This window comes from Prionailurus bengalensis, chromosome D3 (assembly GCF_016509475.1).
Source record: "Prionailurus bengalensis isolate Pbe53 chromosome D3, Fcat_Pben_1.1_paternal_pri, whole genome shotgun sequence".
Lineage (NCBI taxonomy): Eukaryota > Metazoa > Chordata > Mammalia > Carnivora > Felidae > Prionailurus > Prionailurus bengalensis.
Genome location: NC_057356.1, coordinates 40,514,904 through 40,538,629, shown reverse-complemented (window position 1 = coordinate 40,538,629; position 23,726 = coordinate 40,514,904). Strand labels below are relative to the sequence as shown.

Sequence of the window (23,726 nt, the reverse complement as noted above, 5' to 3'; positions counted from 1 at the left end):
ACAACTGGCTGGTGTTACAGGTTGGAGGAAACAAGGGGCTGGTAAAACGCTATGTGAGTTGCCTTTGGTTGAGAGAATGGGAAGAAGGGAATGTGTTCTGTCATTGCTGTGAAATGAATGGAAGGATCTAGAATGTGGCTTGAAGAAGAATATTGTCTCAGATACCAAGGACATTTGACAGGGTGCTTAGAATGACAGAAAGAGCAAGGAGAATCAGAGTCAAGAGTCTAAACATTATTCTAGGATCTGCTTGATGAAATTCTGAGGCAGGTATGTAACCTCTCTGAGCTTTCTCTCACATGTAACAGGATGCTTGTGCCTGTCTTGCTGGGTTTTGTGGGAATTAAATAAAATACTACCTAAAGTTGTCTTCCTTCCCATTTCCTTCTATTCTTTCCTAAATTATTTTCTCTGCTCTAAACAATACAAAACAAAATAAAAGGATTATGGTTTGGAGAGTATAAAGTGAAGAGGTCAAAAAAGAAAAGAAATATCTAGAAATATTAACATTAAAGAAAATTATACAACTTATTTGGAAAATATTCCAATTAAGCAGGAGAATATGAAGAGATTCTGTTTAAAGACAGAACACACACATTTATAGCTTCTCCTTCCAGAAACACAACTGAAAGTATGGCAAAAGGACAAACAAAAGCCGTAAACGCTCAGAACAAAGAGAATAACAGAGAAGACAATAGCCACAAAATACTGGGAGGCAGAAAGCAGAAGAAAAAGTGAACTGACTTTGCCCTCCATAAGAGGAAGCCTGATTTTCCATGGATAGCACTAGACAATGAGAGAAATGGCCATACCAGTCCAATACAGGAGATAATGAAGACATGAGGGTCACATCTCAAGCCTCCTGCCCCAAACCTTCAGTGGGATGAATACCCTACACCACCTTGTCAGAGGACCAAACTTGCTTCCTGAATCCTAGCTGTCAGGCATAAACCTCCCAAGCAGGTAACAATTACAGAGAAAATACCTAAAAAAAATTCTGAAGCAAAGGGGCACCTGGGTGGCTCAGTTGGTTGAATGTCCAACTTCTTCTGCTTAGGTCATGATCTCATGGTTCTTGAGTTTAAGCCCTGTATCGGGTTCTGTGCTGACAGCTCAGAGCCTGGAGCCTGCTTCAGATTCTGTGTCTTCCTCTCTCTCTGCCCCTCCCTAACTTGCTTTCTCTCTGTCTCTCTCTCTCAAAAATAAATAAACATTAAAAAAAAATTTATTTTTAAATTCTGAAGCCAAAAATGATCCTCAGCCAAGAATGAAGCTCAGCCTTTAGGAAAGCCCAAGACTTACTAGTCTACAGAGAGTCCAAACAGCTTATTAGTGCTAAACTTTTGTTATCAGACATTTGAGGGGGAATTACCTATATGAAAAATGTAGTTCTAAACATCATTGGGGTAGGGGTGGGGAATCAATTCAGAGGAGATCCAGATTATACATATTAATGAAAACTTTAAAAAACAGTCATTAATGTCCTCCCAGAGATGATCAAATATTTTATCCATGAAACAAGAACAGGATGTCACCAAAAATTTCAGAAAAAAACAGCTCTTAGAAATAGAAAATACCCATCTCTAGGATGGCACCAATCATAAGATTATTTTTTTACTACTGTTTAAAAGTGCACAATTTTGGGGCGCCTGGGTGGCTCAGTCGGTTGAGCGTCCGACTTCAGCTCAGGTCATGATCTCACGGTCAGTGGGTTCGAGCCCCGCGTCGGGCTCTGTGCTGACAGCTCAGAGCCTGGAGCCTGTTTCGGATTCTGTGTCTCCCTCTTTTTCTGGCCCTCCCCTGTTCATGCTCTCTCTCTCTCTGTCTCAAAAATAAATAAAACGTTAAAAAAAAATTTTTTTTTAAATAAAAATGCACAATTTTTATTTTTGCCTACTGAAAAACTTTTAATGTGGCTTAGAGATAGATGTATTATAGCTCATCACCATTGTGTGCGTATGAAAATATAAGAAAAATGCATTACTTCCTAAACATCTTCATATTCAGAATTTGAATCTTCTGAAACCACTTCCCAAGTCAGAATCACTGACATCTTTTCTCCTTTATTGAATTTCTTTCTTCGTGCCATTAGAGTACAGAAATGCATCATTTCTTAGCCAATTACTCGACTGGAATTTTAGGGACTTTTTCCCAAGCTACTGATATCTATCTTTCAAATTTTAACTCTAGCACTGTATTTTTTTACTTACATCATAGTTTCATCTTTTCTTGATTGAGCTGTACATTACTGGATGTCATGCACTTCTCTTCAAAGTCAGCAGGAAGCTTCTGACCAGCTGAAGTTCAAGGCTTCAGTGATAATCTTGCACAAGGTACAAGTTGGTCACATGAGCTCCTTGTTGCTTTGATATTTCTTTCATTTATTCCAAGGCATTTGGCATTTTCCTTGCCTTCAACTACATTTCTTGACATGTGTGGTATCAACAATGCTTATAACTCATGTGAGATGACAAGTTTGTATAAGCAATGACAATGGTGCTATGACTACTGCCTGGACAACAGTCATTGTAATGGGACATTATTTATGAAAAAAATCCTGATTTTAGAGGCTTTAAAATCTTGAAAAAATGTACACTTGGAATCACTGAAGAGCATTAAAAAAAAAAACACTCACTAGAGGAGATAGAAGATTTAAGAAATGTCTCAGAAAGTGGGGGGGGGGGGGGGAGAGGGGGGAAGACATAGAGAAAGAAAATAAAAAAGGCAAGAAAATTGGGACCGAATACAGAATATCCAGCAAATAAATATAAGGAATTTGAGAAAGAAGAGAGAATAGATCAAATGGAGGGAAAAAAACAAAGAAATAACTCAGGAACATTTCTCATAACCAACATACAAGAGTTTTCAGATGGAAAGGGCTCACCAAGTGCCCAGCACAATAGATGAAAATAGCAATACTCAAAGGCACATCACTGTGAAATGAGGGAGAGAGCATGACCTTGAAAACTTCCAAAAAGGAGGGCATCTGGGTGACTCAGTCTATTAAGTGTCTGACTCTTGATTTCAGCTCTCATGGTTTGTGGGATTGAGTCCCACATCAGGCTCTGCACTGACAGTGTGGAGCCTGCTTGGGATTCTCCCTCTCCCTCTCTCTCTGCCCTTCCCCCACACATTCTCTCTCTCTCTCTCTCTCTCTCTCTCTCTCCCTCTTTCCAAATAAATAATAGAAACTTTTTTTTAAAAAAAAATTCCAAAAAGGAAAAAAAAACCAGATTCCTTATAAATAATCTGGTATTAGAATGACTCTAGATTTCTTAATGGCCACATCGTAAACAAAGAGAATAAAGTAATGTAAAAATTCTCAGGAAAATAATACTTAGATTCAAAATTCTATCTCCAGACAAATTATCAATTAAATATGAGACTAGAATAAAAATGTCTCCACATATGCAAAGTCCCAAAACATTTATCTCCAACTACCCTTGGAAGATATTAGGGGAAGATACCCAAGGAAGTACTCTACCAAAATGAGTGAATAAACCAAGAAAGAATTCAGGGAATCCAACAAAAGAGAGCTGTAAAAAGAATCCCCAGGAAAAAAGTGGAGGAAATCCAAGATGATAGTTTTGTTGTGAGCCTAGATAGTAACCAGCCTAGCAAAGAGGAGGTCAAAACAGTTGGGGAGAGAAAATTCCAAGAAGATGAAACTGATAGAAAATCACTTATATTGACAAGAGATTTAGACCATGGGGAAATATATTGAAATATATTAGATATGAGTAAGTTGCTTAGAAAACTAAGCAAAGAGGAAAAAATCTTGACAATTACTAACTCCAGGGAAAATATAAAGTTGAGGAGTAATCATAGTATACTATGACTTAATCAGCAGTGACTAGCATTTATAGTCACAAAAAAGAAATCCCCAAATACCAATATACCCCAGATTGTGATATATCTTGAGTAGGGGGTGGGGTTGGTCACATGTGTATGATATAGGTGCAGTGGAAAAGTTAATGACAGAACACAAAATCCTCACCTTCCAATGTGGGAAATTGGTAGACATAGTGCCCAGAAGTAAAAAATCAACAGATAGTGGTACAAGCATGTTATTAGAGATGTGAAGATAAGGACAAAAAGTTGTGGTTAAAAGTGTGAGTGGTTCCTTCTGGGGATTGTTAACCAGAGCGAGGAAGCAAGGGCTGTGTAAGGGACTGTTTGTTTTCACAATAAACCTTATAGAATCATTTGATTCATCAAAATGCTTAATAAAAAAATTAAAACAACAAAATATGTGGAGAGTAGAAAAAATAAAAGAGGCATTAGAATGAAGAGATCACCAGAATCTATGCATGGGCCCAACTCTTTTAACCTCTCTGACATTCAGTTTCCTAACCTATAAAATATAAAATTATAGTATGGTTCCTAATGCCCTGCATTGATTGCAAGAGGTCAATACAGTAAGATACGTGTAAAGGTTTTATAAATCTAAAACTCTATAGAAATGTAAGGACCTGTTTTTATTAACTGCACAAGGCAACACGCAGGCTCTTTGATACTTGTTTGCAGCCCTCAGAAAACTTGAACCCAAAACCACAGCTGTGCAGAGATATTATGGCTAATCCTTACAGAAAAGAATATGTTGCTACCTTCCACAGGGCACTGTGGCTGCTCTTATGAATGTTCATGGAGTTTGAAGTGAAGCTAGTGTTTCATGCTGTGTGCTGGGTACATATCCAGTGTGTACTGTAAGATACTTCCCAAGGTGGCTCCTGAGCCATCTTATCTAGATAACCACACGCAAAAAAGGCCAAGTTTGTAGTATAGCTAATAACATTGTACAGATTTCAATTTCCTGGTTTTGATAATACTTTATGGTTATGTAAGATGTTATCATTGAGGGAAGCTGGACGAAGAGTACCCAGGAAGTCACTGTACCATTTTTGTAACTTCTTGTAAGTCTAAAATGAATTATAGAACAAAACGTTAAAAAATATGGGGCGCCTGGGTGGCGCAGTCGGTTGGGCGTCCGACTTCAGCCAGGTCACGATCTCGCGGTCCGGGAGTTCGAGCCCCGCGTCGGGCTCTGGGCTGATGGCTCAGAGCCTGGAGCCTGTTTCCGATTCTGTGTCTCCCTCTCTCTCTGCCCCTCCCCCGGTCATGCTCTGTCTCTCTCTGTCCCAAAAATAAATAAACGTTGAAAAAAAATTTAAAAAAAAAAAATAAATAAATAAATAAAAAAAAATAAAAGTACCCAGATCTGCTCCATGCCCCAAACGAAAGGGAATTCAAGCTACATCTGGGATGCAAAGAGGCTGTTCTTTCGAGGAAATGCTGCGTCAATGCCCTTCTAGGCTGCTCTCTTCTTGCCAGGAAGGAATGGTCTTTTATGAGATCTGTTTTCCTGAACCATTTGCTCAATATCTCTCCTCAAACCACTGTTTTATTTTGGCCATTAAGAACAATTACCAGGTACAGTCATCCACGTTGAAGAAGGAAAAGAATATAATCATTTTGCTTACTTTCAGATAACAAAGCCGGAAATCAGAAGTCCTTGGATAACCTGAAAAAAATCCCAACTTCGTTTTATTTAAGGATGCCAAGACTCCTTGTGCCACTGGCACTGTAGGAGGAGGGATTTCCTGCATGCTGAATAACTATTGCAAGATGTATTAGCCCACAGCTTCGGAAGTTCCAGATTTCTTGGCACCAAGGGATTATGAATAATCCTCTCCGCTCCCCTTGACTGTTGGAGGACTTTCAAAATGTTTTCTGGGCCTCAACCCTCCTGCCCTTTGATCTTGTCAGGGGGAATGCAAGACATCAAGTTGTTCATATGCTAACTAGTTGCAGTGTCTTTCCAACTTTAGGGTGCATAGGAATCACCTGGAAAAAACACAGATTCTCAGGCCACACCCCCTGAAGCTCTGACTCCATAGATCTGGGCTGGGGCCAATTATCTCCAATATTGACAATTGACAATATTGGCCGTAGATCACACTGTGTAAATCACTGGCAGAGGGTACTTGGCTTATAAAAGATCAAGAAAAAGCCTTATTAGACAGAAGGTTTAATTAAAAGGCATATAGAAATCAAAGGGTTTGACATGAGAATTGAATTGTTAAGAAATGAAAATGTGGTCATGGTTTATCAGCTCACATTTTAGATTTAATAACCCTTTCAGTAATCATTTAAGAATGAAAATTTAGGGGCATGGATGGCTCAGTTGGTTAAGCATCTGACTTCAGCTCAGGTCATGATCTCCCGGTGGTGGGATTGAGCCCTGCGCTGGGCTCCGCAGTGACAATGTGGAGCCTCCTTGGGATTCTCTCTCTCACCCTCTCTTTCAAATAAATAAATAAACTTAGAAAAATAAGAATGAAAATTTAGAATTGTCCAGTTATTTTCACTTGTGACATATGGCATCAATGTTGTTATTTTTCAGTCCCTTAACTGGGACAAACCGAAGCAGAATTCTTTAGTGTCCCTCCCCCTCCCCCCAATGTTAAGTATTGCATCTAAAGTACACAGACTGGAGAAGCCAAGACGGCGGAACAGCATGGAAGCTTTTTATGTGTCTCGAGTCCATAAAATACCAACCAGCACTAAACCAGACCAATACTAAACCATCCTGCATACCTAGAAAACTCATCTGAGGATTAACATAACAATCTGCACAACCTGAACCACAGAATTCAGCATGTACGCGGCGCGGAGAGGTGAACTTGGGGAGCGAGAAGCCGCAGGAAGGGAGGTGGTTTTGCGGGCGGAGAGTGAACAGAGATGGGGTGGGGGGAGAATACAGGAAAAGCACCCCCCAAAAAAACAGCTGGAGAGAAAGTGGAAAAGTAGAAACAGCCACAGGGACTGAACTAAAAAGGGAGAAAGGAGAAAGGAGAGGGCTTAAATTCCATTAAGACTATAAACAGGGGGAGGGCAGAGTCTGAAACTCCACAGTTCCATACCTGGTGAAAGGGTGAATCCCCAGGAGCAGAGTGGAGTCCGGGGTTCTTCAGGCCACACGGGGAGAGGCGGTTCCCATGCTGGGAGGACACCTGGTGGAGGCTGTGTGGGTCCCCCAAAGGCAAGGCCCCAGTGGACCTGGGAGAACAACCACATTTGCTGGTGCTGGAACAAGGTCATTAAAGGTAAAGCCTGGTGCCAGATGCATGTCGTGATTTTCCATAATCCTTCAAACGCCGCTGCTACACGATCTCACGAACTTTTTCTGGGGCAAGCTGGCACCCGGCTGCAGCCTCTGAGCATCGGCAAAAGCACGGCCCTGCGAACATTCCTGGGTGCGCCTGGCCCGCAGCCATTGCTCCGTGAGACCCTCAGCAGAGAAGCAGAGCTGGACAAAGCCGCAGTCCCTCAGAAGTAAGGGGTCCGAAAAAACAGCCGCATCGGAGACAAAACTCAGGAGGGAGGTGCTGCCTGGGGCTTGGTCACGGACTGTGTAAAAGTGGGGAGTGGATGGAAGCCGAAGACAAAGGACAAGTGAGTGATTGCTCATCAGGGAGAACAGAGTTGAGATACTAGAGACTGGGTACCTGGGTGACGCCATTTTCACGGCTCCCGCGCATGCGCATATTAACCTACAAGCACCACAGCAATCCACCCCAGTAAGCAAAGCAGCGCCATCTAGTGGAGAACGGAGTCATTACACTAAGTCGCACCGAGCTGGGCTAACCTTGCTCTTCAGGAACACAAGTCTCTCTGCCTGCTTAGTTTATGGACTATAAAGTGCTTCAGAGTTTGACTTCTAGGGGAAAATGAAGTAATTTCAGTCACATTTCAGTCTGTTCACTGGTCCATCTATTCAGTTTTCTTTCTTTTTTTTCTTTTTTCTCTTTTTCATTTCTTTTCTTTTTCTTGAATACAGAAAGAAAAATTCATTTTTATTTTCAATTTTTATTAATATTTTTCTTTAATTTTTCTCTACTGTATTTTTTACTTCTGTCTAAATTTTTTCAAATTCTATTTTACTTCCATCATTTCATTTTAGTCTATTTCAGTATATTCATTTTTTAAAATTTTCAAACGATTTTCTTTTTTTCTTATTTCCCCTTTTATTCTCTAATCTATCAAGCTGCTTTCAACACCCATACCAAAACACACCTAGGATCTAGCTTCATTTATTAGATTTTTTGTGTGTGTGTTTGTTTTCAATTTTTAAATTTTAATATTTTTTTAATTTTAATTTTTTCACTTCATTAATTCCTTTTCTCTCTTCAAAACAATGAAACCAAGGAATCCACCCCAAAATAAAGAGCAGAAAGAAACAACAGCCAGGGACTTAACCAACACAGAGATAAGAAGATGTCTGAACCAGAATCTAGAATCACGATGATAAGAATGCTAGCTGGAGTCGAAAATAGATTAGAATCCCTTTCTGCGGAGATAAAAGAGGTAAAGCTAGTTAGGATAAAATAAAAAATGCTATAACTGAGCTGCAATCTCGAATGGAGGCCACGGAGGCAAGGATGGATGAGGCAGAACAGAAAATCAGTGATATAGAAGACAAACTTATGGAGAATAATGAAGCAGAAAAAAAGAGGGAAACTAAGGCACAAGAGCACAATTTAAGAATTAGAGAAATCAGTGACTCATTAAAAAGGAACAACATCGGAATCATAGGGTCCCAGAAGAGGAACAGAGAGAAATAGGGGTAGAAGGGGTATGTGAGCAAATTATATTGGAAAACTTTCCTAACCTGGGGAAAGACACAGACATCAAAATCCAGGAAGTACAGAGGACTCCCACTAGATTCAACAAAAACCGACCATTAACTAGGCATATCATAGTCAAATTCACAAAATACTCAGGCAAAGAGAGAATCATGAAAGCAGCAAGGGAAAAAAAATCCTTAACCTACAAGGGAAGACAGATCAGGTTTGCAGCAGACCTATCCACAGAAACTTGAAAGACCAGAAAGGAGTGGCAGAATATATTCAATGTGAAACATATGCAGCCAAGAATTCTTTATCCAGCAAGGCTGTCATTCAAAATAGAAGGAGAGATAAAAAGTTTCCCAGGCAAACAAAAATTAAAGGAGTTTGTGACCACTAAACCAGCCCTGCAAGAAATTTTAAGGGGGACTCTCTGAAGGGAGAAAAGATGGGAAAAAAATATATATATATATATAAAATATATATATTTATATATATAATATATATTTATATATATTTATGTATATAATATATATTTTATATATAAATATATTATATATATTTATATATAATATATTTATATATTTATATATATAAATATATATTAAAAAATATATATATAAAACAAAAGCAACAAAGACTAGAAAGGATCAGAAAACACCACCAGAAACTCCAACTCTATAAGCATCATAATGGCAATAAATTCATATCTTTCAGTACTCACTCTAAACATCAATGGACTAGGGGCGCCTGGGTGGCTCAGTCGGTTAAGCGTCCGACTTCGGCTCAGGTCACGATCTCGTGGTCCACGAGTTCGAGCCCCGCGTCGGGCTCTGGGCTAATGGCTCAGAGCCTGGAGCTTGCTTCCGACTCTGTGTCTCCCTCTCTCTCTATCCCTCCCCCGTTCATGCTGTGTCTCTCTCTGTCTCAAAAATAAATAAACGTTAAAAAAAAAAAAAATTAAAATAAATAAATAAATAAATAAACATCAATGGACTCAATGCTCCAATCAAAAGACACAGGGTAACAGAATGGATAAGAAACCAAGATCCATCTATATACTGTTTACAAGAGACCCACTTTAGACCTAAAAACACCTTCAGATTGAAAGTAAGGGGATGGAGAACCATCTATCATGCTAATGGTCAACAAAAGAAAGCCGGAGTAGCCATGCTTACATCAGACAATCTAGACTTTAAAATAAAGACTGTATCAAGAGATGCAGAAGGGCATTATATCATAATCAAGGGATCTATCCACCAAGAACACCTAACAATTGTAAACATTTATGCGCCAAATGTGGATGCACCCAAATATATAAATCAATTAATCACAAACATAAAGAAACTCATTGATAGTAATACCATAATAGTAGGGGACTTCAAGACCCCACTCACAGCAATAGACAGATCTTCTAATCAAAAAATAAACAAGGAAACAATGGCTTTGAATGACACATTGGACCAGATGGACTTAACAGATATATTCAGAACATTTCATCCTAAATCAGTGGAATATACATTCTTCTCCAGTGCACACAGAACGTTTTCCAGAATAGACCACATACTGGGACACAAATCAGCCCTCAACAAGTACAAAAAGATCAAGATCATACCGTGCATATTTTCAGACCACAACACTATGAAACTTGAAATCAACCACAAGAAAAAATTTGGAAAGGTAACAAATACTTGGAGACTAAAGAACATCCTACTAAAGAATGAATGACCTAACCAAGAAGTTAAAGAGGAAATTAAAAAGTTCATGGAGGCCAATGAAAATCATAACACCACAACCCAAAACCTCTGGGACGCAGGAAAGGCAGTCATAAGAGGAAAGTATATAGCAATCCAGGCCTTCCTAAAGAAGGAAGAAAGATCTCAGATACACAACCTAACCTTACGCCTTAAAGAGCTGGAGAACGAACAGCAAACAAGACCCCAAACCAGCAGAAGACAGGAAATAATAAAGTTTAGAGCAAAAATTAATGCTATCGAAACAACAACAACAACAACAACAACAACAAAAAATAGTAGAACAGATCAATGGTTGTTTGAAAGCTGGTTCTTTGAAAGAATTAACAAAATTGACAAACCCCTTGCCAGTTTGATCACAAAGTAAAAGGAAAGGACCCAAATAAATATAATCAAGAATGAAAGAGGAGAGATCACAACCAACACAGCAGAAATAAAAACAATAATAAGAGAATATTATGAGCAATTATATGCCAATAAAATGGGCAATCTGAAAGAAATGGACAAATTCCTAGAAACATATACACTATCAAAACTGAAACGGGAAAAAATAGAAAATTTGAACAGACCCATAAGCAGTAAAGAAATTGCATTAGAAATCAAAAATCTCTCCAAAAACACAAAAACACAAAAACAAACTCAAAATGGATGAAAGACCTAAATATAAGACAGGAAGCCATCAAAATCCTCGAGGAGAAAGCAGGCAAAAACCTCTTTGATCTCAGCAGTAGCAACTTCTTCCTCAACACATCTTCAGAGGCAAGGGAAACAAAAGCAAAAATGAACTATTGGGACCTCATCAAAATAAAAACCTTCTGCACAGTGAAGGAAACAATCAGCAAAACTAAAAGGCAACCGACAGAATGGGAGAACATATTTGCAAACAACATATCAGATAAAGGGTTACTATCCAAAATCTATAAAGAACTTATCAAACTCAACACCCAAAAAACAAATAATCCAGTGAAGAAATGGGCAAAAGACACGAACAGACACTTCTCCAAAGAAGACATCCAGATGGCCAACTGACACACGAACAGACACTTCTCCAAAGAAGACATCCAGATGGCCAACCGTTGAAAAAAATGCTCAACGTCATTCATCATCAGGGAAATACAAATCAAAACCACAATGAGATAGCACCTCACACCTGTCAGAATGGCTAACATTAACAACTCAAGGCAACAACAGATGTTGGCGAGGATGCGGAGAAAGAGGATCTCTTTTGCACTGCTGGTGGGAATGCAACCTGGTGCAGCCACTCTGGAAAACAGTATGGGAGTTCCTCAAAAAATTAAAAATAGAATTGGCCTATGGCCCAGCAATTGCACTACTAGGCATTTATCCAAGGGATACAGGTATGCTATTTCAAAGGGACACATGTACCCCCATGTTTATGGCAGCACTATCAACAATAGCCAAAGTATGCAAAGAGCCTAAATGTCCATCGATGGATGAATGGATAAAGAAGATGTGGTATATATATATGCAATGGAGTATTACTCGGCAATCAAAAAGAATGAAATCTTGCCATTTGCAACTACGTGAATGGCACTGGAGGGTATTATGCTAAATGAAATTAGTCAGTCAGAGAAAGACAAAAATCATATGACTTCACTCATATGAGGACTTTAAAGACAAAACAGATGAACACAAGGGAAGGGAAACAAAAATAATATAAAGACAGGGAGGGGGACAAAACAGAAGAGACTGTTGGAGAACAAACAGGGTTACTGGAGGGGTTGTGGGAGGGGGGATGGGCTAAATGGGTAAGGGGCATTAAGGAATCTATTCCTGAAATCATTGTTGCACTATATGCTAACTAATTTGGATATAAATTTAAAAAATAAATTTAAGTAAATAAATAATAAAGTACACAGACTTTGAGCATTCAGTGATGTATAGAATTGTTGAATCTCTGTGTTGTGCATCTGAAACTCATATAACTTTGTATGTCAACTACACTTTAATAATAAAAATAAATAATATATAAAGTGCACAGATGGACTTCTTAAAGTATCAGCAAGCAGAGGAGCAGAAGAAATGAGTTAACACACAGACTTACTTAGTTTACCTAGGTTGTGATTACTTAGGAAAGTTCAAGGAGCAAATTGCATTTTAAAGCTGAGCAGGATGGTCTTCAAACAGGCCTTTATTTATTTATTATTATTTGTATTACTCCAATGCAGTTCACATTTCCCTTCCTGAACAGCATTCCTATTTTAGCATCTTGTTTACCTTCCAACTTGGCCATTTATCAGTTTCCCATGCACAAGACTTCTATCCTCAGCAGGACTGGGAGTTCTGGGCAGAGCAAAATCATAACACTCTCCCACATGCTTTGCATACAGTAACTGTTCAATAAATATTTGTTGTATGAATCCGTGAATAAATACATGTAGATGAGCTGTCAGCTAAACCACCAACACCAAATAAAACAGCTCCAGAGGGGAAAGGATTGTAGACCAGAGAGAGCCCTAGATTTAGGGCCTCCAGTCTCTGCTTCCTCAGTCTGTAACCTGTGAACCAGTGGGATCCAAAAGAAATATAGTGCAAGCTGCTCACACAGGCTACCTATGTAGTTTTATTTTTTTTAAGTAATCCTATTTTTAAAAAGCAAAAATAAAAATGAAACTAACATTGCAATGTGTGTTAACTAGCTGGAATTTAAATAAAAAATTGGAGGAAAAAAGTAAAAATAAACAGGTGAAGCTAATTTTAATAACATTTTATTTAACCTAATGTGTCTAAAATATTTCATCAGGATGTCTGGATGGCTCATTTGGTGGAACATGTGACTCTTGATCTTGGGGTTGTGAGTTTGAGCCCCAAGTTGGGTACAGAGATTACTTCAAAATGAAAAATCTTAAATAAATAAATAATAAAATATTAATTCATCATGTACTCAACATAAACTACTAATGCAATATTTCCCATTCTTTATTTCATACCATTTTTGAATCTGGTATGTATTTCACACTTACATTTTGAATCTGGTTAGTACATCTCAATTTGGACCAGCCACATTTCAAGTACTCAGAAGCTACATGTGGCTGGTGGCTGTCACAGTGGAGAACACAGGTCCAGAGGCGTGTTGGCTATGAGTAAGCCTCATTTTCCTTATTTGGAAATTGGAATGGCACCCTCCTCACAGGGCTTCAGTGAAGATTCACCAATGGAATGTGAGGATGTGTGATGGCTCATAACACAAAGGCCCATTTCTTGCTTATGCTACACATCTACTGAGCAGAGTAGGGACTCTTAGAGTGTCCATTATGCCCTTTTACATTTTGGGAGGGCAAAGTAAGTCATGTGGCCACACCTACACTTCAGTGGGAGTGAAGAATTACAATCCTACCATGCATCTGACAGGCAGAAAGCAAGAAGTATTTGAGGTCTAAATCAGAGAGTATTTCAGAACAGTTACTCATTCCAACAATCAGTTTTACTAACTTCCTGAAGAACTCATTCTGTAGCCCAAACTACCACCAGAGATCACATTTTATTTTATTTTATTTTATTTTTTAATTTTTTTTAACGTTTATTTATTTTTGAGACAGTGAGAGACAGAGCATGAACGGGGGAGGGTCAGAGAGAGGGAGACACAGAATCTGAAGCAGGCTCCAGGCTGTGAGCTGTCAGCACAGAGCCCGACGTGGGGCTCGAACTCATGGACCGCGAGATCATGACCTGAGCTGAAGTCGGCCGCTTAACCGACTGAGCCACCTAGGCGCCCCCAGAGATCACATTTTAAACATGGGATTTTCTCCCAGCATAGGTTTGAGTTTGGGGCTAAGAACAAGGGAAGTACATCAGACATTTTAAAAGCAGCAAATTCCAAAGGTCTTCATCGTGTTGTGCCTTTGCAAATGCTGATCCTGCCTGGAACAGTCCTCACTGGTCAAGAGTCAAGTCAGATACCACTTGTTTTGTTCAGTTTTTTGTCAGATCTCTCCCACATGTTGGGCACTGTCTTAAGGAGCTGGGGAAACCTCAAGCTCCTAAACAAAACAAGCAGATCAAGTCTCTACTTTTACATTTATTTATTTATTTTTGAGAGAGAGAATGCACATGTGAGCCAGGCAGGGCCAAAGAGAGAGGAAAAGAGAGAATCCCAAACAGCCTCCATGCTGTCAGCACCGAGTCCAACGTGGGGCTTGCTCTCACAAACCATGAGATCATGACCTGAGCTGAAATCAAGTGAGTGGATGCTCAACCAACTGAGCCACCCAGGTGCCCCTCAAGCCTCTACCTTTAATGGAGCGTACTTTCTGATGTCCCATATAGAACGAGATCTTTCCCCCCCAGGTGCCCCACTTTCCATTACAGCCTACGGCAGAAGAGCCACTTGTTGAGATGTCTTTCTCTCTCACTTCTGGGGAGAAGATTCAGTCTTACTCGTGTTTAGCATCAGCTTCTTGAGAACCACAGAGTGTGAAGACAAGGCTATTAAAGGTCAGCCTCCCGGGCACGTGGATGGCTTAGTGGCTTAAGCATCCAACTCTTGATTCCAGCTCAGGTCATGATCTCATGGTTTGGGGATTTAAGCCCTGCTTTGTGTTGTGCTGACAGTGCAGAGCCCGCTTGGGATTCACTCTCTCCCTCTCTCTCTGCCCTTACCCCCCCCCCCCACATACTCTCTCTCTCTTTCTCTCAAAATAGATAAATACACATTTAAAAAAAATAAAAATTAGGGGCGCCTGTGTGGCTCAGTTGGTTAAGTGTCTGACTTTGGCTCCTGGCTCTGTGCTGACAGCTCAGAGCCTGGAGCCTGCTTCAGATTCTGTGTCTCCCTCTCTCTCTGCCCCTCTGCCCGCTGGTGCTCTCTCTCTCTCTCAAAAATAAATAAACATTAACATTAAAAAAATAAATAAAAAGTAAAAGGTCAGCCTCTGAAACAAAAATTCAAATGAGTTTGATACAAATTCAAATTCGATGAGTTTGGTACAGAAGCGACTCCCCTGGGAGAGAGCTGCAGATGAGTGTCTTCTGAATCTAGGGACACGTGGCAATTAAATTTTCTTACGGGGCTTTCCTGTTGCTGCCTGTGCTCTCGGTCTGCACGCGGTAAAGATTCACTGCCCAACACCTCAGAACGCTGGGTGCCAGGCATAGAACTCCTGAATCACTGCATCTTCTGGGGTGGGGGGAGTGCAGGCTGGGCTCAGAGCCACCATGAAGCTGCGGGGAGGGTGCTATGTGCCCGGGCGGCCTCGATCGAGAGGTGCGCCTCCTCCAGCTCAGATGTTACCCCGGGCTCCTTCCGCCTGCCTGCTGTGCGGGGTACGTGATTCCCAAGCTACAGGTCCTCGGCAGTGGGCTGTGTTGGACACCAGATATTGATCATAAAATTCACCTTTTAGGATGCCTCCTTATCATATCTGGCCCCCAAATGATTAACATAAAAATTATTTATTCTTCTAATTATAACTCCTCAATGAAGGAACGGTGGGCATTTTGGGAAGAAGACACAGGCATGGAGGCTTCGCTGAGGCTGAGTTCACAAAGGCTGTCAGATTTAAGGATTTATGCATGTTAGAGACATACCCCTTAAAGCGAGTGTAGACTTCTGATCATTCTTTTGCCAGTGAGAAAATCTGGCCCAGAGATTAGAAGGGCCCTGCTCCAGTTCACATGAGTTTACTTACATAAAGTCTGTTTGCTTGGAGACTGTCACGGAAGCTATAACTTTCCTCTGTACAGTATTCCTGCGTTTGAAGGAACCCTCTCTTTTCATTGGGCGTGATCATTCTGAGGGCCCTTCAGTCCCCACACCCAGGTGACCCCAGGAGTGGGGAGGTGCTCCAGTCAGGGTATCCCGCCTATAAAGGGGGACCATGAGGCTGGATCTGCTGATTCTTTGAGATTTGGGTCATGTCACTAAAGTGACATGGGTGGGGGGAGGGGTGTGGTGAACCTTTCTCTATCTTGGTTGTGGTGTTGGGTTACCAGCGAATTTGTTTGTCAAAACTCTTAGAACTAAATACCAGAAACGGTGAATATTACTGTCTGTAAATTGTACCTTGATGGGGATCAGAATATGCCACCCCAAAATATGTCACTTTGGCATAAGGATTATTTTTAGCTAAAGGCAGCTGAGAATCAACAGATGCATGAAGGTTTCTTGCCCTCTTCTTATTTGCTTAAAAGCAGGGCATAAATTTCCCATTGTGAAGGTGTCTCCCCTCCCTTTCACCAGAAAGAGTGACTCTTATCACTGTAGATGAGGGGCTGGCACTGAGAGGAGTTTGCATAAACACACCTTACTGAAAATAACCAGTATCTTCCATTATTTGTCCCATATATTTGCTGGTCACTTTCCCATGATTTATCATCCCTTGCAACCTAAAGCCTCTTTCCTTCCTTAAAAGGGAATATAAATCCCCAGTCTAACCAGTTCTTGGAGTTTCACTGCTTTTCTGTGAACTCCCAAGCATGTGAATATTAATTAAAATGCGTGTCTTTTCCCCGTTAACCTGCCTTTTTTTTTTTTTCTTGGTTTACTTCACAGGCCTCTAGTACCTGAAGCTAAGAGGGTAGAGGAAAACTTTTTCCTTCTTGACAAGCTCAGTTTAAAAAAAAAATTAAAAATAAATCCCTTCCTGAGAAATGTTTATGTGATATTAGTAATTGCGGGTAAAGGAAGAAAGATCACAAAACAGAATGTTTAGTTTGATGCTATAATGAACATCTGTGTTTTGAATTTGAGTTTGAATTTGCCCCAAACCTTCCTTTCCTTCTGGGAGCCTACCTCTCCCTGATTCTGGATGGTACGGATGTAACTGTCACACATAAGGCCCTAGCCCTGTCTGGTCAAAGGAGCAGGTAAAGGGGTACCTGGGTGGTTCAGTTGGTTAAGTGTTTTACTCCTGATTATGACTCAGGTCATGATCTCACGATTCATGGGATTGAGTCCTGCATTGGGCTCTGTGCTGACAGTGCAGAGCCTGCTTGGGATTCCTTCTCTCCCTCTCTCTCTGCCCTCCTCTGCACATGCATGCACGTGTCTCTCTCTCTCAAAATAAATGAATAAACATTTTTTAAAAAACAACACAGAAGCAGGTACATGACTCTGCCTGAGCTGATAACAGTAGCCCCGTGTCCTGGGGAACATACCTAAAGAAAGCCTGTGACTGAAGCAGGGCCAAGCAGAGCTCGCCTTTACATTTATAGACAGTCGGTCTCATTACTGTTCTTGGTACTATATCCTACCATTTGACTTTAAAATGGAAGCACAAAACCTCAGTTTCTGCCATCATTCATGTCACTCTGCTGAGGGAAACCAGCCTGAGCTAAGTTAAGAATCACTGTTCCTGCCATAGGTGATGCCCATCCTCAACCCAGCCCCCTCCTACCAAACTCTGGTCTTAAAAAAGCTGGACCCCCATCGAGGGTCGATGAGAGTTCTAGCGGCTCCATACCCTCACCAACACTTGGTATTGTCAGAACCAAAACTTTTGCTAATTCATGAGCATAAACTAGGATCTTGTGGATTTTTTAATTCTAATAATCTTTTCAAATGTTTATTTTTAAGAGAGAGACAGATTGTGAGTGGCGGGGGGTGGGGGGGTGGGGAATGGCAGAGAGAGGGAGACACAGAATCTGAAGCAGGCTCCAGATTATCAGCACAGAGCCCTACATGGGGCTCGAACTCACAAACTGTGAGATCATGACCTGAGCCGAAGTTGGAGGCTTAACCAACGGAGCCATCCAGGTGCCCAGGGATTTTGTGTTTCAAATTTGCATTTCTCTGATTATCATGAGGGTGAGAATCTTTTCATGTTTATCAGGCATGTGGGTTCCCTCATCTGTGAATTCTTTTGTTTGTTTGAAGTTAATAGTCCTTTTATTGCAGGGGGATCGGAGGGGGAGACTAGAATTTGCAATTTGGAATGGATGTAAATTGTAATTTCTTAAACAGCAATGTTGATGGTTGTGCTGATGTCCACAACCCCCAGCCTTCTCTGCTGGCTCCCAGTCATGGTTCAGGTTTTAAAAAACAGAGTCAGGGGCACCTGGGTGGGTCAGTCTGTTAAGCATCTGACTTTCCCTTAGGTCATGATTTCAGAGTTCATCGTGAGTTCACACCCTGCACTGAGTGAGGTCGAGCCCCACTTCGAGTGACCTCATGCCCCACTTTGAGATCCACACCTCCACGCTGGCAGTGCAGAGCCTGCATGGGATTCTCTCTCTCTGCCCCTCACTCACTTGCCCCCACCTCAGGAAAAAAAAAAAAAGGAAAGAAAGGATTAAAAAAAATAAAGGGTCAGAAGATGCTCCTTTGGTAAAGGTTTCTTTTTAAAAATTTTTGTGAACGGTGATAACCTGACACCCATTTCACTCTAGTATAATTCAGACAATGCTAAACCCAACACATACAGCGTGCCACCAGGGTGTGTCACTGTCACCATGAGTCAGGGCACACAGAAGGGCCAGAGAACCATCCTACTCTGTCTACACAGTTTATCCTGCACCCATTTTTCTGCACAACGTCCTGAGGGAAACTATTTATAAATAAGTGGGTTTTTTGCAGGTAACGAGCTATGACAATTTATAATTTTTTTTAATGTTTATTTATTTTGAGAGAGAGAGAGAGAGAAAGCAGGGGAGGGGCAGAGAGAGAGGGAGAGAGAGAATCCCAAGCAGGCTCCACGCTGTCAGCACAGAACCCAACACAGGGTTAGAACCCACGAACCGTGAGATCATAAACTGAGCCAACCCCAAGAGTCGGACGCTTAATCAACTGAGCCACCCAGGTGCCCCCAGCTATGACAATTTATAGTAACAAATTGAACTAGATCCTATTTAAATAGGTCTTGAATTTTTTTTTTTTTCATTTTTTAACACAAATGCCTGACTGGGCTCAATTGTCAAGCTACATGCATGAAAAACTGGGCAGCCCAAACAGTGTGTCAGTCCTTGGCCAATGGAACTGCAAGGAGTCCACTAAGTGCTTCCTTATCATTAAGGTAGTACAAGTATTTATACTGTGAAACTGATGTGTAGCTCAATCTCTAGGGAACAAAACCACCAACCAATATATGCAGGTTTTGTGTGTGGAACAGAAGGTACTTTTGACGTGCAGTTTGGTATATAGAAATAGAATGAGTAAAATTTTTTTTTTTTTGCAAGATCTAAGTAAAAGATTCTATTTGATTCTTCTAGAAAGGGGGAAAAATGGAAAGTAGGGGATGCCTCGCTGGCTCAGTTGGTAAGGCATGTGACTCTCGATCTCAGGGTTATAAGTTCGAGCCCCACGTTGGGTATAGAGATTTCTTAAAAATGAAATCTTAGGGGCGCCTGGGTGGCTCAGTCGGTTAAACGTCCCACTTCGGCTAAGGTCATGATCTCATGGTCCGTGAGTTCGAGCCCCGCGTCGGGCTCTGTGCTGACAGCTCAGAGCCTGGAGCCCGTTTCAGATTCTGTGTCTCCCTCTCTCTCTGACCCTCCCCTGTTCATGCTCTGTCTCTCTCTGTCTCAAAAATAAATAAACGTTTAAAAAAAAAATTTTTTTTAATGAAATCTTAGAAAAAGGTTCAAAGTAGGTCTTCATTCTGCAGTCATCATCTGTATGAATTCTTCATAGTCGGCTTATCCACCTCCATCAGTAGGTGCTTCTTGATCATTTCATCTACTTCTTCATCTGTTAGTTTTTCTCCCCAGTGTGTCATGACAAAATGTAGTTCTGCACATTGAGGTAACCAGTGCCATCCTTGTCAGACTCAGAATGCCTCACGATTCCTTCTTTACTGTCTGTGTCTTTCATTTTCCTAGCCATCGCAGTCAAAAATTCTGGGAAGTCAATGGTGCCATTATTGTCAACGTCTGCTTTGTTGATCACATCCTGCAATTCAGCTTCTGCTGGGTTCTGACTCAGTGACCTCTTGACTGTTCCAAGTTCCAAGTTCCTTTGTTGCGATGGTGCCGTGATCATCTTTGTCAAATTGGGAGAAGGCTTCTTGACGTCAGTAATCTGTTCTTCAGTTAGCTCATCAGCCATTGCACTGGGGCAGCTGCGTCCCCAGCTGGCCACCGTCCATTCCCATCTGCGAATTCTTCATTGATGGCTTTTGTTCAATTTTCTGTTGCATTATTTGTCTTTTTCTGGTTAATTTCTGAGATTTGTTTCTCAATGTATTCTGTGTACTGATTCTTTGTTAGCTAAATATATTGAATTGATCTTATCTCATGTGTGACTCATTTAATTTTTTTACTTTTAAAATATTTATTTTTAGGGGTGCCTGGTTGGCTCAGTTGGTTAAGTGTCTGATTCTTGATTTCGTCTCAGGTCATGATCTCCCAGTGCGTTGATTCAAGCCCTGCATCCGGCTCCACACTGACAGTGCAGAGTCTGCTTAGGATTCTCTCTCTCCATCTCTAACCCTCCCTCCCTCTCTCTGTCTCAAAATAAATAAACTTTTAAAAAGTTTTGAAAAAATAAGGGGCATTCACTTTTGAATGTCCTCTCTTTGTAAATACTCTAAAAAACTTCTGCCTGCTGCTCAATAAATTAATTAATTAATAAATAATAAAAGATATATATATATATCTTTTTGTTGAACAGAATAAAGATTTTATTTTATTTTATTTTTTTAATTTTTTTAACGTTTATTTATTTTTGAGACAGAGAGAGACAGAGCATGAACGGGGGGAGGGGCAGAGAGAGAGGGAGACACAGAATCCGAAGCAGGCTCCAGGCTCTGAGCCATCAGCCCACAGCCCAATGCAGGGCTCGAACTCATGGACCATGAGATCATGACCTGAGCTGAAGTCGGATGCTTAACCGACTGAGCCACCCAGGCGCCCCTGGAATGAAGATTTTTAATGTAATTAAATGTATCACTCTTTTCTGAAAGTTTATGATTTTTTATATCTTAAGTAAGAAATTCTTCTCTATTTTTAAGTTCAAAAATTTTTCAGTTTTTCTTTTTGTGATGCCTGGCTGGCTCAGTGGTACAGCATGTGACTCTTGATCTTGGTGTTGTGAGTTCCAGCCCCACATTGGGTATAGAGATCATTTAAAAATAAAATCTTTTTTTTTTCTTTTTAATGTTTATTTATTTTTGAGAGAGAGAGACAGTGTGAGTTGGGGAGGAGCAGAGAGAGAAAGGGAGACACAGAATCCAAAGTAGGGTCCAGGCTCTGAGCTATCAGCACAGAGCCCAGCACAGGGCTCAAACCCACGAACCATGAGATCATGACCCGAGCCAAAGTCGGACGCTTAACCAACTGAGCCACCCAGGCACCCCAAAAACAAAATCTTAAAATAAATAAATAAATAAAAATGTTTCTTTTTACATTTAGGTTTTTAGTTCACCTGGAATTCACTTTTTGTATATGCTTATGAGGTAAGGCCTTACTTTTGGTTTTTAAAATTTCCATGTGGCTAATCAGTTGTTTTGGCAGGATTTATTAGAAATGCTATTTATTAAAAATCAATATCCTATTGAAGGAACCTTCCTCATACTGATTTGTAATGTCACCTCTATTATTATCAAAGTCCTTTAAGATAGGTTCTTTTTGTTTTTTTAAAGATAGTTTGAATTAATATATGTTTTAATTTTTATTTCTATTTTTTTAAGTTTTTATTTAAGTAATTTCTACACCCAACGTGGGGGTGGAACTCACGACCCCAAGGTCAAGAGTCTCATGTCCTTCCAACTGGGCCCACCAGGCACCCCTGTATGTTAATGTACGTTTTTAGTTGAATCCTAATCTATACAGAATTTGGCATTAGGGAATAGAGTGTGTCAGGCAACAGATCTTACATATGGAATTGGGTGGGTTTGGGGGTAGGCTGGGGGGTGCCACTGGTCTCTGCTGGGAAGTTGGGCATCCCTGGCTCACAGTAGGAGAACTATTGGTTAAACCGGGATTTTTGTATACTGGGACTGCAGCATTTGTGACATCGGTAGGAAAAATTCCAGCTGTTAGATACATCTTTAGCCTTTGGAAAGGGGCTACGGTAAGACAGAGTTAACTGAAGGAGGGCCATCTGAAAAGAAAGGGGGAAGAAATCATATAGCTTTCCTTACAGATGTCCTTTTTGTTTCCAGGAGGAAATCCAAAATTGTATATTTGGTTGTCTGAAGCCTGCCAGAATTTGAAAAGCCAAATGATCTGTCAAATTAAGGATAGTTATCTTAAAGGAAGGGAACTGGAGGGTTTATCAGAAAATTCAGTTGGAGGCCAGGAGCCCGCCATACCTCCACCCCCCATCTCCCCTCTTCCAAGCCTCTGTTAAAGCTCATGGCTTAGATCAAGGATGATGGCACTGCCTTTGAAAAGGCAGTTGGGGTGCAGCCTAGGAGCACAGAGCAAACTTTAGACGCCTTCACACCCAAGATTTTTATATTAATTTCTCACTGCTATTGTAACAAATTGTCACAAATTTTGTAGCTTAAAAAAAACACAAATGTATTATCTTACAGTTCTGGAGGTCTGAAGTCCAAAATGGGTCTCACTGGGCTAAAATCAAAAGGTTGGCAGGGGTACATTCCTTTTTGGAAGCTCTAGGGGACAATCTAATTCCTTGCCTTTTCTAGCTTCTAGAGGCTGCCCACATTCCTTGGGCACATTCCTTGGTTGATGGCCCCTTTTTCCATTTTCAAAGCCAGCTACACGGATCAAATATTTCTCACAACATATCTCTGACACTGACCCTTCTGCCCCCCTCTTCCATTTTTAAGAACTCACGTGATTCCATTAGGCTCATCTGGATAATCTGAAACAATCTCCCGATTTTAAAGTCATCTGATTAGCCACCTTCATTCCCTCTTGTCATTTGTAACCTATCATAGTCAGAGATTCTGGGGATAGGATATGGATGTCTTTGGGGAATCACTATTCTGCCTGCCACAATTATTCTGTTGAATTTTCTTATACTGCATGACACCGCTATAAGTGGCTGCATTATAATTTATTTAAAATTTCCCTGTTGGGGGCGCCTGGGTGGCTCAATTGGTTAGGCATCTGACTTTGGCTCAGGTCGTGATCTCATGGTTTGTGAGTTCAAGCCCTGCATTGGGCTCTGTGCTGACAGCTCAGAGCCTGGACCCTGCTTTGGATTCTGTGTCTCCCCCTCTCTCTCTCTGCCCCTCCCCCACTAGTGCTCTGTCTCTCAAAAATAAATAATCGTAAAAAAAAATTTTTTTTTTTTAAATTTCCCTGTTGATAAACTCTCTGGGTTTTTTTTTCTTTTCCTTTAATAAATGATACTATAACAAACACCTTTGTAAATATGGTTTTACATTTTGGATTTTTTCTTTGAGGTTCATGGAATAAATAACGCAAATATTTTTATGACTTTAAATACCATTGTCTGGATTTTTTGCTAAAATAACTG

At 40.6% G+C, this 23,726-nt stretch overlaps 1 pseudogene; it reads right to left on the bottom strand.

The window, feature by feature from the left end:
- Positions 1 to 19,848: 19,848 nt before the first annotated feature.
- LOC122470040 lies at positions 19,849 to 20,645 on the bottom strand (annotated as a pseudogene).
- Positions 20,646 to 23,726: the final 3,081 nt, after the last annotated feature.